This window comes from Mytilus galloprovincialis, chromosome 1 (assembly GCF_965363235.1).
Source record: "Mytilus galloprovincialis chromosome 1, xbMytGall1.hap1.1, whole genome shotgun sequence".
In the NCBI taxonomy this organism is placed as follows: Eukaryota; Metazoa; Mollusca; class Bivalvia; order Mytilida; family Mytilidae; genus Mytilus; species Mytilus galloprovincialis.
Genome location: NC_134838.1, coordinates 65,584,503 through 65,601,178, shown reverse-complemented (window position 1 = coordinate 65,601,178; position 16,676 = coordinate 65,584,503). Strand labels below are relative to the sequence as shown.

Genomic DNA, 16,676 nt, shown 5'->3' with positions numbered 1-16,676 from the left:
AATAGATATAGGAATGAGGTTTGACTGTATCACATACTGACCGTTACATATATAGGTGACTTGCAGGAATTGGCCAGAGGGTTTGCTAATGGAAGTTTCAGGGTTGTTCAGTAGTGAATCTTGAGAGTTGCTTAAATGGATTTTACGCAGGCTCCAAAAGAAAAGCGAGAATAATTTTGTAGACCTGGACATTTATATGTACTCGAACAAGTGATTTTAAGGAGATCTTATCTGGCAAAATTTGTTAGATCCCGACTTTGAGGGTTTGTATCTCGCTGGTACCATCAATGCATTTTTCAACAATACATTTTAAAAACCAGGTGTTGGCATGACACGGGTTATGTTCTTCTCATATATGTTATGATGGTATGATACTAAACACCTCACGGGAAGAATTGTGCCTGATATTCTTATGATGAAGACATAATCTTTCAATCAGTTTAATTGAAGTCTTGAGCTGGCATGTCAGTTAACTGCTAGTAGTCTGATGTTATTTATGTATTGTTGTCATTTTGTTTATTTTCTTCGGTTACATCTTCTGACATCAGAATCGGACTTCTTTTGAACTGAAATTTAATGTGCGTATTGTTATGCGTTTACTTTTCTGCATTGGCTAGATGTATAGAGGGAGGTTTGAGATTTCATAAACTGGGATTTTTATTGTGTTCAAAAATTTTTTTCCTTCCTTCAATAAAATATTTTTTTCCCAATAATGTTGAACAGAAAAACATTTTTTTTCTCAAAACCATAAAATTTTCATAAAATTCATTTTAATTTTTTAATTGATGAAAAATGTAAAATGCATGGCTCTGTCTATATCCTGGCATTGGCTGTTGTCTCTTGGTTTTTTTAGCCCACTTTTTGTATAATGATATTCTCCGAGTCCGTCATACAGGTACCACAGTTCTTGAATTTTAATACTGCAAATTATAAATATCCACTGTTTCCAACTATGATAATTGACATTACATTTGAAAACGGGGTATAAAGAATGATACAAACGGAAAATACTACAGGAATACAAGTCTCTGTTCTACACAATCCGGGCTACGTTAAAAGACTGCTTATGATACCATATATATCCCTGTTATTGAATGACCATTTCATGTTTATAATAGTTGCTGTTTTAAGTATGTCATAATGTAGTAGTATACATGTGTATGCGGGAGATTTGAAATGCTTTTAAATATTTCTGGATCAAACACTATTACAAAAAGTAAAAAGGTATTATTAAATATTCGAAAGAAACCAACAGATATAAATTTAGGAATTCGATATACCAGATAAAAGATAACCCAAATCCATTGAAATCACTCGTAATATTTCCAATGACTCCAGATTACCTTCGTTATACAAATGAAGATAAGTTGTAAGACAAACTAAATAATTATCATAATAAAAAACAACAAATAGTAAGTTTGAATTTTGGCAATTTTTTGTCATGGATTTATTAGGACAGTTCAACTATATATCAACCGGCCTATGAATTTGCATTCATCGACAATGTCTCATTAATGTCCAAGATAAAAACATAGAAGGGCAACCAGCATATGTTTTCTCCAAATGGCAACTGGGCTACCAGACGCCAACTGTAATAAATTCAGCCATTCAGTAAATCAATATATTCAGTTCATATTCTGTCCAATCCATGACGCTTCTTTAACGATATCTGAAAATATACAACAGAGAGCAGAAAATATTCTCAAGGGTGGGATAGGGTGGGTTTTGTGTTCCTTCATTTCAAATCACGCAATGAACAAATCACGAAAAGCATGCAATTTTATACCAAATAAAAGCGGGAAAACCGCTTACGAAATTATGTAGGTAAATGAAAGACGCTCAAGTCATTCAAAATTAAAGAAAAGACAACTCTAGTTTAGCAGACGATAATCTTAATTTATTAAATTGATTTAATGCTTAATGATTAAATCTTATTATTAAATATTCGAAAGAAACCAACAGATATAAATTTAGGAATTCGATATACCAGATAAAAGATAACCCAAATCCATTGAAATCACTCGTAATATTTCCAATGACTCCAGATTACCTTCGTTATACAAATGAAGATAAGTTGTAAGACAAACTAAATAATTATCATAATAAAAAACAACAAATAGTAAGTTTGAATTTTGGCAATTTTTTGTCATGGATTTATTAGGACAGTTCAACTATATATCAACCGGCCTATGAATTTGCATTCATCGACAATGTCTCATTAATGTCCAAGATAAAAACATAGAAGGGCAACCAGCATATGTTTTCTCCAAATGGCAACTGGGCTACCAGACGCCAACTGTAATAAATTCAGCCAAATGCTAGCAAACTTGTTTGTAAGCATCGCCAAACAAAATTTATCAATCCATGACAAAACATTAACTTTAACACACAAAACAAATGAAAAACCTAGGTTTTGAACAAACATATTAATTGAACGGAGTTTAACAACTAAACATTAGTTCAACGAAGTATATTAACTATACTAGACATTAGTTCAACAAGGTATATCAACTATACTAAACATTAGTTCAACGAAGTATATCAACTATACTATACAACAGTTCAACAAAATATACCAACTATACTATACAACAGTTCAACGAAGTATATCATCTATACTATACAACAGTTCAACGAAGTATATCAACTATACTATACAACAGTTCAACGAAGTATATCAACTATACTATACAACAGTTCAACGAAATATATCAACTATATTATACAACAGTTCAACGAAGTATATCAACTATACTATACAACAGTTCAACGAAGAACGTCACATAAACTATACAACAGATCAACGAAGTAATCAACTTTATTATACAACAGATCAATAAAGTAATCAACTTTACTATACAACAGATCAACGAAGTAATCAACTTTACTATACAACAGTTCAACGAAGTAATCAACTTTACTATACAAAGGATCAACGAAGTAATCAGCTTTACTATACAACAGTTCAACGAAGTAATCAACTTTACTATACAACAGATCAACAAAGTAATCAACTTTAATATACAACAGATCAACGAAGTAATCAACTTTACTATACAACAGTTCAACGAAGTAATCAACTTTACAATACAACATATCAGCGAAGTAATCAACTTTACTATACAACAGATCAACGAAGTAATCAACTGTACTATACAACAGTACAAATATAAACAACGTGCACAACAAAAAATTTATTCAACTATGTATTTACAACTAACAACAAAACTGTTGTATATTCAACAGAGCTGTTCAACTTGATGAATGCGTTTAACAACTGAAATAAATTATTCAACTGACAAACAACTTCATGTGTCAATGCACGATGGCTTGCAACTTTAAACAGTTTAAAATTCATCTGGATATAAAAATCTGTTTGGATACTTAGTAAACAATTCTAATGCTGACTGAATAGCATTAATAAAAATGTCATTGCCAATATATGACATATTCGCCATCATCAGCGAAAAGAGTTGAATGGATATCATCAAAATCAGTATGTTTAATAGCCTTGCCCTAAACTTTGTGTAGGTAAGATCTAACCCCCCTTTGTTTAAAACAGACTGAAACTGAAATCTTGTCAATGATTTCCCATTTATATGGCAAAAATGAGGATCATCATTTCCAGGTCTTATTTGCAAAAATGCTTTCAAACTTTGTAGAGGACAAATCTCATTTGATTCATTTTTATTTATTTTTTACAACTAAAGTAGTGGATCTCCCTTTTTGATCAGTTTTTTTTTTTTTTTTTTTTTTTTAAATTATCGTAATAAACAGCTGATTTTAGAAGGTCAATATAACATCCCGCCTATGTAAAACATGCTCTTGCATAACATTCGTTGTAATGGCAAATTCACTCACACGTAAAAATTGCAGCAAGCTCAGTTAAATGCTGTTTGAAACAATATTGTTTCATAATAAGAAGAGCACACGTGCCTCAAAGTCACATTTAATCTAATCAAAATATCAATAGTCAAAGGTTCCCGAAGATCTTAAGAGTTGTAAAGTCTATCACAACCACCCAAAAGTTTCCGTATGATAAAAGATTTAGTTAAATCTTCATTCCCTTGAATTTTTAATTGTAACTTATTCCAGATATATATGATCTAATTGTAATGATGAATAATGATTTAGTGACAAAAAAAAAACCAATATAACCAATAATGTGTCTGTTACTTGGTGGCCAACTAAGGGGAATAGAATATTCCATCCTGAACATATTGAACGAATGCAATGCATTTTCATAAACATTTCTGGTACTTTGAGAAATTGAATAATTCAACAATTTAAGCTTCTATAACAAAAGATCTAGGAATTCGTGTGGAATAGTCTGTGGCGTCCGGTCGGCATTACTCGTTACTTCTCTGAACTTCATCTGTCCACGAGATAAAGTATCAGCAATAAAATTGTATTTTGAAAAATTATGAAACGCTTTAAATTGAAAATTAAATAACAATGTCCACAAAACTATTTTTCTTAACAAAAACATAACCCTTTTTTTTTTTAAAAGATTTTGAATTTAAAACTGTAACAACAGCCATATTATCACAATGAAAAATTATCTTCTTATTCGTAAACCTTTCTTTCCATAAATAGATTGCCAAAGCAATAGGTATAATTTCCAAATAAGTAATGTCACTTAATAAAACTTTGGCCCAATTATGGCCATTGTAAAATTGCCCATGGCCCATTTAAATAAGCTGCACAAACCGGTGAATGACCACCTGCACTGTCAGTATACAAATGTAAATCAGTATTTGAAACCCAATCTAAATCTTGGATATATGTATAGCCATTAAATTCTTTATAAAAATATTGCCACTATGCAAAGAATCGCGTATTACTTTGGTCAATCTTATAAAATGATGAGATTTTTAACATTTTTAAAAGAGCCATATAGACGCCAATACCCAATTTATCTGATCTTTAAGTTTGTTTGTTTGTTTGTTTTTTTTTAATTTTAACACTGGTATTCTAACATCTCATCTGAATAAATTAACAAACCTATAACCTATACATTCCAGTTTTGTGCAAGGACCTTCTATTTTTTTTTGTTTTGTTTTTTTTGTTTTTTTTTTGCTATAGGAACTTCCAAGTTTGAACAAACTTTTGAAAATGCAGTCAAAAGAGACAGTCATCTTTATGAGCTTCTCCAACAAATATAAAATCATCAAGATAATGATCCAAATTTTCAGAATGCGTTTTAATTTTAACTGACCAATGCAAAAAGGTTGAATTTTTTTCAAATGTAGCACAACTAATAGAACATCACATGGGCATTATTTTTTTTTTTTTTTTTGGATATAGTAAAGACCATTTAGTTGGATGCCTAGAAAATCAAAATCACCAGGATAACATTTAAGTAAAGGAAATGCCGATTTAATATTCATTTTTGTCATTAAAGCCGAATTCCCCATTTGTTTAACAATTTTGACTGCATTGTCAAATGATGAATAAGTGACCTTGGTAAACTGAGTATCAATAAAATCATTGATACTTTCCTTCGGAAGTAAGACAAATAAGTTATCAATCTAAGTCCACCAGTTTTCTTAGGAACTAAACCAATAGGAGAGCACCGAAGATTTGAAATAGGTTTATGTTTGAATGGGCCTTCCATTCGACCTAATGATATCTCATTATTCAACTTCTTTTCAGCTTCAATAGGGTTTTTTAAAACAGACAACAAATTTCTATATTCACATGAACGTCTAGGACCTAATGAATTTTAAAACCATATTTAAATCCATTCAAAAGTTCAACAGCGCTTTGTTTATCATGATATAGTTCCAGTAGAGAGTTCATTTACATTAACCGGAGATGTTCCTAGGGCCCAAATATTAAACTGGTCTGCATGTAGTTCTGAAAAATTATAAATTATCTTTGCTGACAACCTCCTTTTGGTTTTTGTCTATTAGCAGAGTTGTTAACAAAAGGTGAAATGTTATTTCTCTTAAACCTAGATGGACCAGTATTACCTTCATTGTCCATAAAGCAACGACATCGTGAAGCAGGATGATTAAAACCACATTTAAGATATGCATGCCTGTATTGGCAATTGCGTTTATTGCAAAAACCTTTAAAATTAAAATCTCAGCATTTATAACAAACATTAGCCTGCTGTTGTTCTTGAGTATTGTTATTTAAAATACGCAACCACAAAAAACCATCTATGGATGACCATTTTTCAGTATGATCCCTTGATACTCTCAAACGAAATTGTTGGTCATAAGAATACCATTCTTCAACAGGATGATCAGCCGCTTCACCCCTTATTATTGACATATATGAGAAAAGTTCACTTGCTTTTCCAGGATACCTTTCAATAAGGACCTGGGCATAAGCAATAAAACAATCAGTTCAATCCTCAACAGAATTAACAGTATGGTTTTTCCTAACTTTGTTTTGTATAACCAGCATACCGTCATTAATGCCAATGGTGGTTTCATTTGTTTGACTGTTGAAATTGTTGTGAATGCATAAGGGACAAATCAATATATTCAAAATTCCTTAAGTTTTTGACTTATCAATAAAACAACCTCATTAAAACCAGGCAACATTAGATGTTCATCAAAAACTTCAATAACCTCACCTAAGGCAGCTAATTCAGGTTCAATCTCTTGAATTCTACATCTGGTTGCAAGGCAACTAGTTGAGGTTCATCAACACTCCGTCTTCTTACTACAGGGGCATCTTCATCAATATCAACTTTGGGACGCCTTTTCTCATTCCTAAATGGTGGTTGAAGTTGTTCCCTGGGAGCCATTATAAGACGAAGTCTCCAACCGGTTCCTGCCGACGACGCCTGCCTCTATCTCTTGGCATTGTTATAAACTATCATAATTATAAAAACAGATTAGCAACATACATCAAGTCTGAAAAGTCCTTTCATCTTTCAAAATATAAATTCAACTTCTTATTCAATCATTCGATTTAGATAAATGAAATACCACATATAACCCACTACGTTGTCTTAAATAAAATTAATACATTTGAATGCATTAAACAACTGAAGTCGGTAACAAAACACAATTAAAACAAGTGCAATGTTCCTTCAAACCAAATATAACGTCGCTATAAACGATAAGTTAAATTTCCAAGCTTATTTAATTATCCGCAAATTAAACATTAGCAGGCATGTAAATGTTAACACGGCTTACACTACAAACATGTAATTACCTGTTTAAAGAATATCGCTCATACATTACAATCAACACAAATATATTACCTGTATTAAAGCATTTTAAATTTAATGCTATTCAATGATTAATATATGTGTGCACAAGTGTAACTATTGAATAATAGTCTAGTCAGTATAAATGCTATCGAAGTAAGCGATACATTGCATTAAGAATTAAACTATTTGCAAGAACAACTTTCAAATAAAATAAAATTATTCTTTTATAAATTACAGAAATAAAATCATTCGGAAAATTCAACTGCAACAACTATATCTATTTATCACTAAAACATATGTACTTATCTTAGTCTGAATCAGCCCATCCTTTTTGTGTTCCTTCAGTACAAATCACGAAAAGCATGCAATTTTATACCAAATAAAAGCGGGAAAACCGCTTACGAAATTATGTAGGTAAATGAAAGACGCTCAAGTCCTTCAAAATTAAAGAAAAGATAACTCTAGTTTAGCAGACGATAATCTTAATTTATTAAATTGATTTAATGCTTAATGATTAAATCTTATTAATAAACATCTTGGCGTAATCTGTAGACTGGACAGATGTTTGTAATCTGCTGTTTCACTGTCTCAACTGTTGTTATTTTCACTATTCTAAAATTTAGCGTTGTAAAAAACATTTCAGCTGCAGTGCATAATATAATTTTTTTTCCGGTCAGCTAGGCCATCAAAATATTTCTTGTTTACTTTGAAAAGTGGATTCAAATATGCTAATTTTGCAAAAACATATGTAGAGGGAAAATTTAAATAAAACCTGGTTACCACTTAAATTGAATTAGCATCAACAACAAAATTACAACTTGCTCTTGTTTATATACTGAAAAGTTTTGTTTTCATTTTAACAATTTCAATACATTATGGGATCACCAGCAGTTAAGTAAGAAAAACAATTTAATTTTTCTGAAGAGTTTGCCATGGGAACAGACTAATGTAACAAAAAAAATCAGTTTTTGTGTATCAATATGTTCCCTTCCGAAGCACCTGGGATCACCCCAGCTCGTATAATTTGTCTATTTGTGTTTGTTTTAGCCATGGAGTTGGTCAATTAAAATTCAATCTACGAGAATATCTTTCCCTTTGGTGTCTTTCGCACCTTTATTAAATTAATATACTATGGTAGGGAGGTATTTAAAAAGTATAAGATAATAATCATGTTTTTTTTGAATTTTTATATTAGTCCATTTTTTAATGCATTTTGATGTAGGTTTGATAAACAAGCATAATTATATTTTTTTAACATCTGTTTCTAAGAGCACATTTTTAATCGAACTTAATATACGAGCATTCCAACGTTACAATTTTTAAAATCAATAGTAAATCGTCAAACATAAAAATCATAAAGAACACAACATATAATAAGGTGCGTATAGCACAGTGTATTTTTTGTTTATGGACTCATTATGTGTAAATAGCAAATAGTAGTACGCCATAATTGGTTAATTATTATTTAACACATACAAGAAGAAGAATCCCTCTAAATAACTATTAGTCTTTTAACATAATCAATAACCAAAATGCACGTTTCCCCTCCACAGGAATACACTTTAAAAGTTTGATAAAAAGTATACCAGTAATTTGTACATCGTTGTCAACTGAAACAAATTTTCAGAAGCAACTCAACCACCAAATTTGAAATATATATTCTTGAATGTAACCTTTTTCCCCCCATTTGTTAGTTTTCAGATTGCATTTTTTTCAGTAAGAAATGAGAAATTCCATTAAGTGACCATTATAAATAAATTTGGATATCTAATGAATCAAGAGTATGTTTCATGAACACACTACTTTTAAAGCAGTAAAAAATTACAGGATTTGGAAAATATTCAATTAAGAAAAAAATATGCTTAATTCAGTAAAAACAGACATGTTGATTTTAATTAAAAAAAAACGGTATTGTTCTTCGAAAAAAAATAACTTAAACCCTGAAAGATATTCCCAGATAGTATATTCCTATGTCTCTGCATTTCCTTTTGCAGTAATTTACATACAATACTCATAAAGCAAGCTTTAGCGAGCATACATCAGAACAATATTCTCCTGGTGCTGTTCACATTCCGCTATATAACAGCAAAAAGCATTGTTCCATTTATCATTCTTGGCTTGAAACAGTCAAAACTCACAAAATTAAGATTTATAGATTTTCCAGTAAATAAACTCGATTCATATGATACGCTAGATTTTGAAGAAAAAAAAATCAGTTTTCATTGAGGGTAACGTGGTGCTTTGTTTCACATTTCAGTTTTTACACAATATCACACATTCTTAATACTTAAATAACAGTATTTTTCATAAGTTCTACTATTACATCATAGACTGTTATAACTTCAAATAAAACAGCAAGATAGTTTTACTTTATATTTTGAAAAAAGCAACGAGGAGAGTTTCTAGAAATCAAAAATATAGAAATTGGGGATGAACATTTGTATATTTTTTTTAATCTTCTAAGACTTCTAAACTTTTTACAAGAAAAAAGTGCGATTCGAAACTTGAAGCGAGATTCCGCTAGTTACAAGAACGATTTCAACAGTTTTTAACATTAATGTCAAATTTAGAATAGCAATTTAAAATAAAAAAATACATATATAAGATAATAGAAAAAATTAAACAAATACAATGCATGAATAAATAATTAACAACAAAACCTTCTGATCTGGTACCTTAGGTTACTAAATGATTTGTTGATTTCTAACACAATTTGTGTTGATTGGTCAACTAAATTAAAAAGTACAATTTCTAAACATTAAAAAAAGTTGGCATAAATGAGAAAAAAAATCGATCTATTATTTTGTAAACCTAACAAATGAAGATCAAGCACATATGCCGCATCCATTAAAACTACCAAAAAGAAGATGGCCGTCCCTACACTAGTACTGTGCGTTTTACTACTGTACAAGAAGAGGAAATTGGACACCTTCGTCATCCTAATACTCAGCTTGGTATAATAGACCACTTCTTGTGTGTTTGAAAACATATTTTCAAATTATAGGCATACAGGCAGAGAAACAGCAATTCCGTAATGTTAGTGCGTGAAGTATTTATGATCAACAGTTATTGTTGACTAGTATGGTAAGGGCACATCTTAAAGCAAGGGCTTTTTTTTCGACAATTGTGGCAAGAATATTCAAGTACCCTTATATGAAAGACCAAAGGAATTTTAAATACATAACAATATAAGTACATTACTTTCATTTCAATTTTTCAACAGTATGTAGCGGGCAGGGGCTTGAAATGCTTCGACCCAAGAGTTTTTACTCAAATTATATGAGTAGTTTGTAAATAACAAAATCAGTATAAGATATGAGCTGGTCAGTATAATATAGGCATTTGCTAAAAGTCACGTAAATAAGTTTCTATCTTTTATTCATTTCAAGAATCATATATTTTCAGTTATATTCAAGATAAACAACAATTTTAACTAGTAATATACTTAAACTATAGACTAAGATGATATGACAAGAATCTATTCAGTATGATACATGTAGTAAGTTATCTCTACACTCAAGAGATATTTATTAATTTATCTCTACACTCAAGAGATAATATGTTAGTGTGTCAGAAAAATACATAAAAAGGCTGAGTTCTGCTATCTTACTAAGAAAATAAATTACCTAAGAGAAAATCCTAACTTTAAGTGAATTTAATCAGAAGACCTCTTTCTGACATTTTTGTATATAGTTGTAACTGATACCTCACTAGTTACATAAAAAATGTTTATTATTATTAGTTATATTCAGAACCTTTCCTGAATAACTAACAATGGAATACAGTTTATACCATACATAAACTGTAGTTTATTATAATTTCCAGACCTTTAGGAAATTATCCCTTACTTGTCAAATGTTTTCCTACTTAATCCTATTTATTACAAAAAGACAAACGTTAACAGTAAAGATGAACTTCAATGAACAATTTCAATAATCCTAACTTTAAAAGATAAACTAAAAATAAAGCTTTAAAGAGTCCGCTAAAGTGAATAATTCCTTTTAACTTTGAGAACGCTAACTTTACAATTTTCCTTTACAATTTAACCTTTAAAAAAATATAGTTTCTAAGAAAAATTAACCATTTTGACTAAAATAAATAACGAGCAAATAAAAATACCAGCTGTAAGAACCAAAAGTTAAAGCAGAACTGACGAACAGGCGTCGAAATTACGTCAATGTTGGATTGTTGGATCGCGCTTGCCGTCCAACTAAATATTTGAATTCTTAAATAAATTACAAAAATCACAATAATATACAATTTTAGTAACCTTTATATAATAAACAAAGTTTGCATGGTACTAAACAAATTTCTATGGTAACTAAAAATACAACAATATATACAGCGCCACCGTAAGTCACAATACGTAAACAACATTGCGAAAAGTTATGTGTGTCACCGGCGGATCAAAATGTTAAATATCAAGGATAGTGAGCATTAACATCTGCAAAAAATTGAAGACGTTGACTACAAATACTAAAAGGAAAGGAGTATGTGAAAACAGTTGCCAACACGTAAAAATAGTGTTTTTATTGAACAATCGTCCCAAGTGACACATGGGTTCTACTGCGCATGTCAATACATTTCATTCATAAAATTCAAGCACAGGTGCGTGGAATTTACTACGATTTACTACAGTTTCTACAATTGGATCTTCACAAAAATACAAGACATACAGTGGATTATTACTATGAACTGGTAAATTATTACATGACTTCAACTGGTTTATCAAATATACAAATGACATTCAATTCAATATTTCTACAAGAATCAGAATAATATGATTGTTCTAACTTTACTTTATTAAATGTTAATTAAAACTTATTTGCTTCAATTATCATATGTTCCAGACTACAAGTATTACAAGTAGTATAATACAAGGTATTTCACACAGTTACTGTTTCCTACATAATAACTTTCATAAAAAAATACAGAATATTAAACAGTATGCTATATTAATACCAATTTAAAACATACATCAAAAGTATCTTGCATGTCTATGTACTAGACTTACTTGTCTATCACACGTCAGAATAAATACATGAAAATACATGTACCCTAGTCGTCGTACTCTACAAGTATATAAAGGCAAGAGTAGTATACTGCTGTTCGAAACTCGTATATTCTCTTCTTTGACTACATGTTATTTTTCGTACTAATACTTTGATCATATTTCTACCAGTTTCAGTTATTTAAAAGTGATAAATTTTGTTTATCAGATAATTTTGAAAAACTAGTAATATGTTGGTGCGCTATAACGTACATTCAGTAATAGTTATCTCATGAAGACAATAACACACCAAGTCTGAATGGGATAACTATTTTACATCCAAGCTGTTTTAGATAAAAAGAAAAAACATTTACAATTCATAAAATCTGGTTTAGAACACCACACAATCATTAAAATATTCCTTATATATTACTTTATAATATTTACCCTTTACGACCCCGAGCAAGATGTTTAAATATGAAACGATGCCAACTCGCCCCACTGGCCAATCAGCCCACACTAAATCGCCACTTTCGAAAAAAAAACTGCCCCACTCTTTTTGGAAAGTTTGCTATAGCAAGCAATAAACTTTCTTTAGGCATCGGCCTCTAACCGGGAAAGAGAGACTATCTTACTTTAGGAAGTGTGTCCTTTTTCTAGATAATGTAGTACTGATGTTTGAAAACTAATAATAGAAAGATGCTTTTGAAATTTTGAGCTCTTCTATTTTAATAGCATACAGCTTGAATTAAAATGTACTGAATTTTCATCAATATATCAAATAATTCAACTTAATTTCGAAAATGACGAACAAACACTACTTCGCGGATCTGCGCTTCGCCGGGAAAGTAAAATCAATACACACACGAGACAGCAGTTTCTACGTTATGATTTTATCGGTATTATTCTCCAGACATGCGTCAGATCCATATATGTGTGCCTCAGACGGGAGTACTATCATCCCGGTTTCAAAGGTTTCCTACCTTCCTCCGGTTGAAGAGAAAAATTAATACCGTGTTTGAAATATTTCATGAATGAACTGTGATTTTTCGTCGCTTACTACGATTTTTACAAAAGTTTGTTCAATAGGTAAAAGCCCGGGAGTATCATGGTATCTCATCTCATCTCGGCCCACAACAAACTCGAACTATAATAAACTCGGCCTTTTACATGTTCGGCATTAGAAATCGGACTATAACAAAATTCGTAATTATACTAATTGCTATCAAGACTCCTTAACAAAATTTTTGCTCAGTTCTTACTATTTTTCTTCTTGGGGTCTATTTAGTTGTATTTTGAGGGGCCTTCAAAAGGGAGGAATTTACTATAGAACCCTATGGGATTTTTTTTTTAATTTTCAATAACAATAATAAATTTTATAACTTGAAAACAGTAAGTGACAGACACATCTGGTTTTCAGTAATGATCACAGGACCATAAAACAAGTCAAATTAATTAAATTTAGGTTGAATTCATGGTGTCACTCCACCCAACCCCTCATGTTTGAGAACTTAAAAACAGTCAGATCCCCACCCCTAAACCATATATTCTTATACGTTACGATAAAACAAATCAAATGAAATAAAAGGCGAGCCCCTGGGGTCACTTTCACCCCCTGGTTGTTTGAGAACTTGTAAACGGTTGAGATCCCTACCCCTAAACCATATATATTTTTGCAACAAAACAAATCAAATGAAATGAAGTGGGTGTCCGTTTGGGTCAGCCCCCACCCCTCATGTTTGTGAACTTGGAAACGGTCAAGATCTCCATCCATAAACCATATATATTTTTGTATGGGGCAACAAAACAAATCAAAAAAATAAAGTGGGAGTCCCGTTGGGTCAGCCCCACCCCCCTCATGTTTGAGAATTTGTAAACGGTTGAGATCCCCGCCAACAAACCATATATATTTTTTATGTGACAATAAAATAAATCAAATGAATATAGAAGAAGTCCACAGGGGTGACCCCAGCCCCTTCTTTTTGAAAACTTGTAAACGGTCGAGATCCACACCCCTAAACCATATATATTCTTTTATGGGACAACAAAACAAAACAAATGAACTATAGTTGGAGTCCCTCTGGGTCATCCCATACCCCTCATGTTTGAGAACTTGTAAACGGTTGAGATCCCCAACCCTTAACCATAAATATTCTTGTATTGTACAATATAACGAATCAAATAAAATATAAGGAGAGTCTCTCGTTGTAACCCCACCCCATCCTGTTTTGAGAACTTGTAAACAGTTAAGATCCACCCCCTTCTTTTCGAAAACTTAAAAACTGTCGAAATCTCCACACTGAAACAACATGTATTCTTGTACGGAATAATAAAACAAATCCGATGAAATAAAAGGCTAGTCCCCTAGGGTCACTATTACCCCTACCTCCTGTCTGTTTGAGAACTTATAAACTGTCTAGATCCCCACCCTAAATCATGAATATTACTGTACCATACATGATTTCAAGAAGATTTGAATGACTTACAGGTGTAATACCTAGACGTCACTTGTGCATATCACTTTAGTAGACCAGACGAATTTGTATTAGACTTTGCTTAATGTCAGGCGACCGTGGGAATGACTAATTTTGAGAGCTTTGTTTGGGAGACTTCGTAGCAGCATTCTGTTACAATTATTTCTTGATAAAGTTCTTTTTTTCTTTTTTAAGTAGGAAAAAAATTAACCATGCAATCTACACATTTACAATCTATTTAAAATATTACAATCTACCGTTGCAAACTTTCTACAGGTGCTATCCAGCACTTTGATTTACCAACTCGTCCAACTTATGACAAGGGTAAAATCCCTTTAAAAAATCAGTCTGACAACTCGCCTTAATTATGAAAAGGGTTAAAATTCAACTGAATAAAGGTCTGCATACTCGCCTCACTTACATCCTTTAAATTACTGTGAGTTGGTATTCAGGCATCCTGGTCTAGGGGTATGTGTCATGGATTGATATGCTAAAGGTCTTTTGAGTTCAAATCCCAGTATAGACTGGATTATTTCTACATAAATTTGGGAAGTTTGTCTTTATCAATAAATATTTTTAAGTTTTATTGTGGATTAAGCATACCCGCCAAAATGTTACAAAACAAAAGAAAGCATGCAAAACAAAGAAACTCAAGCTGGGGTAATCTGGTTGGGACGATCCGGCTTAGATCACCCCTGGTAGAACAAAGGAGCTGGGATGTAAGATGTGGTAAGACTAGAATATATACAGTCAATAAGTCGTGCTCACATTCAAATTATACATTAGCGAACACATCAATATAACTTAAGTTACAGCGAGAGGGGAAGTAATAACGCCATATGTGTTATATAGGAGTTTTGTTAACAAATATATAACCGGAAGACAAGTCCATAGACCTCTGATTTTCTTAATGGCTTTTGACTTGTCACTTAATGTACAGGATATATGTAAACATTTAGTAGCTAGCAATGTTGGATATGAAATATAAAACAAATTCCTTTAAAAAATGTTTTTTGATTTTGATTCATCTGTGCATTTGTCTACTTCCCCATTAATTTGCTCTATGAATAAAGCCCTTTCTTAACCACCCGAAGCTAACATTTCCGTTCATTAAGAATAATTTTAGTTTGACTTGGTAATCTATGCATCGTTGACAATGTAATGGAATTTGATGCGACTGTCATACAAGTGAGAGGTTTAGCTAGCTATAAAACCAGGTTCAATCCACCATTTTCTACATTAGAAAATGCCTGTACCAAGTCAGGAATATGACAGTTGTTATCCATTCGTTTGATGTGTTTGGACTTTTGATTTTGCCTTTTGATTTTGGATTTTCCTTTTTGAATTTTCCTCGGAGTTCAGTATTTTTGTGTTTTTACTTTTTTCTATGAATAATCGTTTACAATTATCTTTCCCAACCCCGAAGCCAACATTTCCGTTCATTAAGGATAATTTCAGTTTCACTTGGTAATCTATGAATAATCTTTTACAATTATCTTTCCCAACTAAGTCAAAGGGGAGGTTTTTTTGGGATCTTTTTAAAGTGTGACCCTTTGTTCATACCTAAGATCTTTTAATCACACTTAGTGTATTAAAGCTATAGAATCTTTTCTGTATGTCCAGTTGTGAGTCCTTAACAAAAGGTAAGAAAACTCGCTTTTTGTTGCCGGTTTAAACAATTTGATCTGGCGAGTTCGTTCCCTATTGTCTTCCTTGACTGAGTCAAAGAGGTGGGATTTTTCTTTTTTGTGTCTTTTGAAGTATGACCCATTGTTCATACCTGAGATCTTATAATCACAAAGAGTGTATTTTACCTTTATAATCTTTTCTGTGTGTCCAGTTGCTTCAGGTAGCAATACACAGTTAGGAGTTTAGTTTCGCATTTTGGCCCCTGTGGATTTTTCAAATAGGAAAGTTATTGTGTAATAAAATTCATTTTTAGACAGCTGAGTGCTAATTTAGCCTTCAAAGGTGGTTTATAAGTGCATCAAGATTATTTTTTACATGTTTTATGGGCTGTTTTCTGTTTGACAATCCG

At 31.6% G+C, this 16,676-nt stretch overlaps 2 long non-coding RNA genes across 2 annotated transcripts; one reads left to right on the top strand and one right to left on the bottom strand.

Moving 5' to 3' along the window:
* Nucleotides 1–1,413: 1,413 nt before the first annotated feature.
* LOC143085395 (uncharacterized) lies at nucleotides 1,414–7,003 on the bottom strand. Its single transcript, XR_012981335.1, has 2 exons — nucleotides 6,590–7,003; nucleotides 1,414–1,669 (listed from the first exon to the last, which is right to left on the bottom strand). It is a non-coding gene; the product is annotated as an uncharacterized LOC143085395 (long non-coding RNA).
* Nucleotides 7,004–7,971: 968 nt separating this feature from the next.
* On the top strand, nucleotides 7,972–9,247 carry LOC143085356 (uncharacterized). Its single transcript, XR_012981323.1, has 2 exons — nucleotides 7,972–8,392; nucleotides 9,046–9,247. It is a non-coding gene; the product is annotated as an uncharacterized LOC143085356 (long non-coding RNA).
* Nucleotides 9,248–16,676: the final 7,429 nt, after the last annotated feature.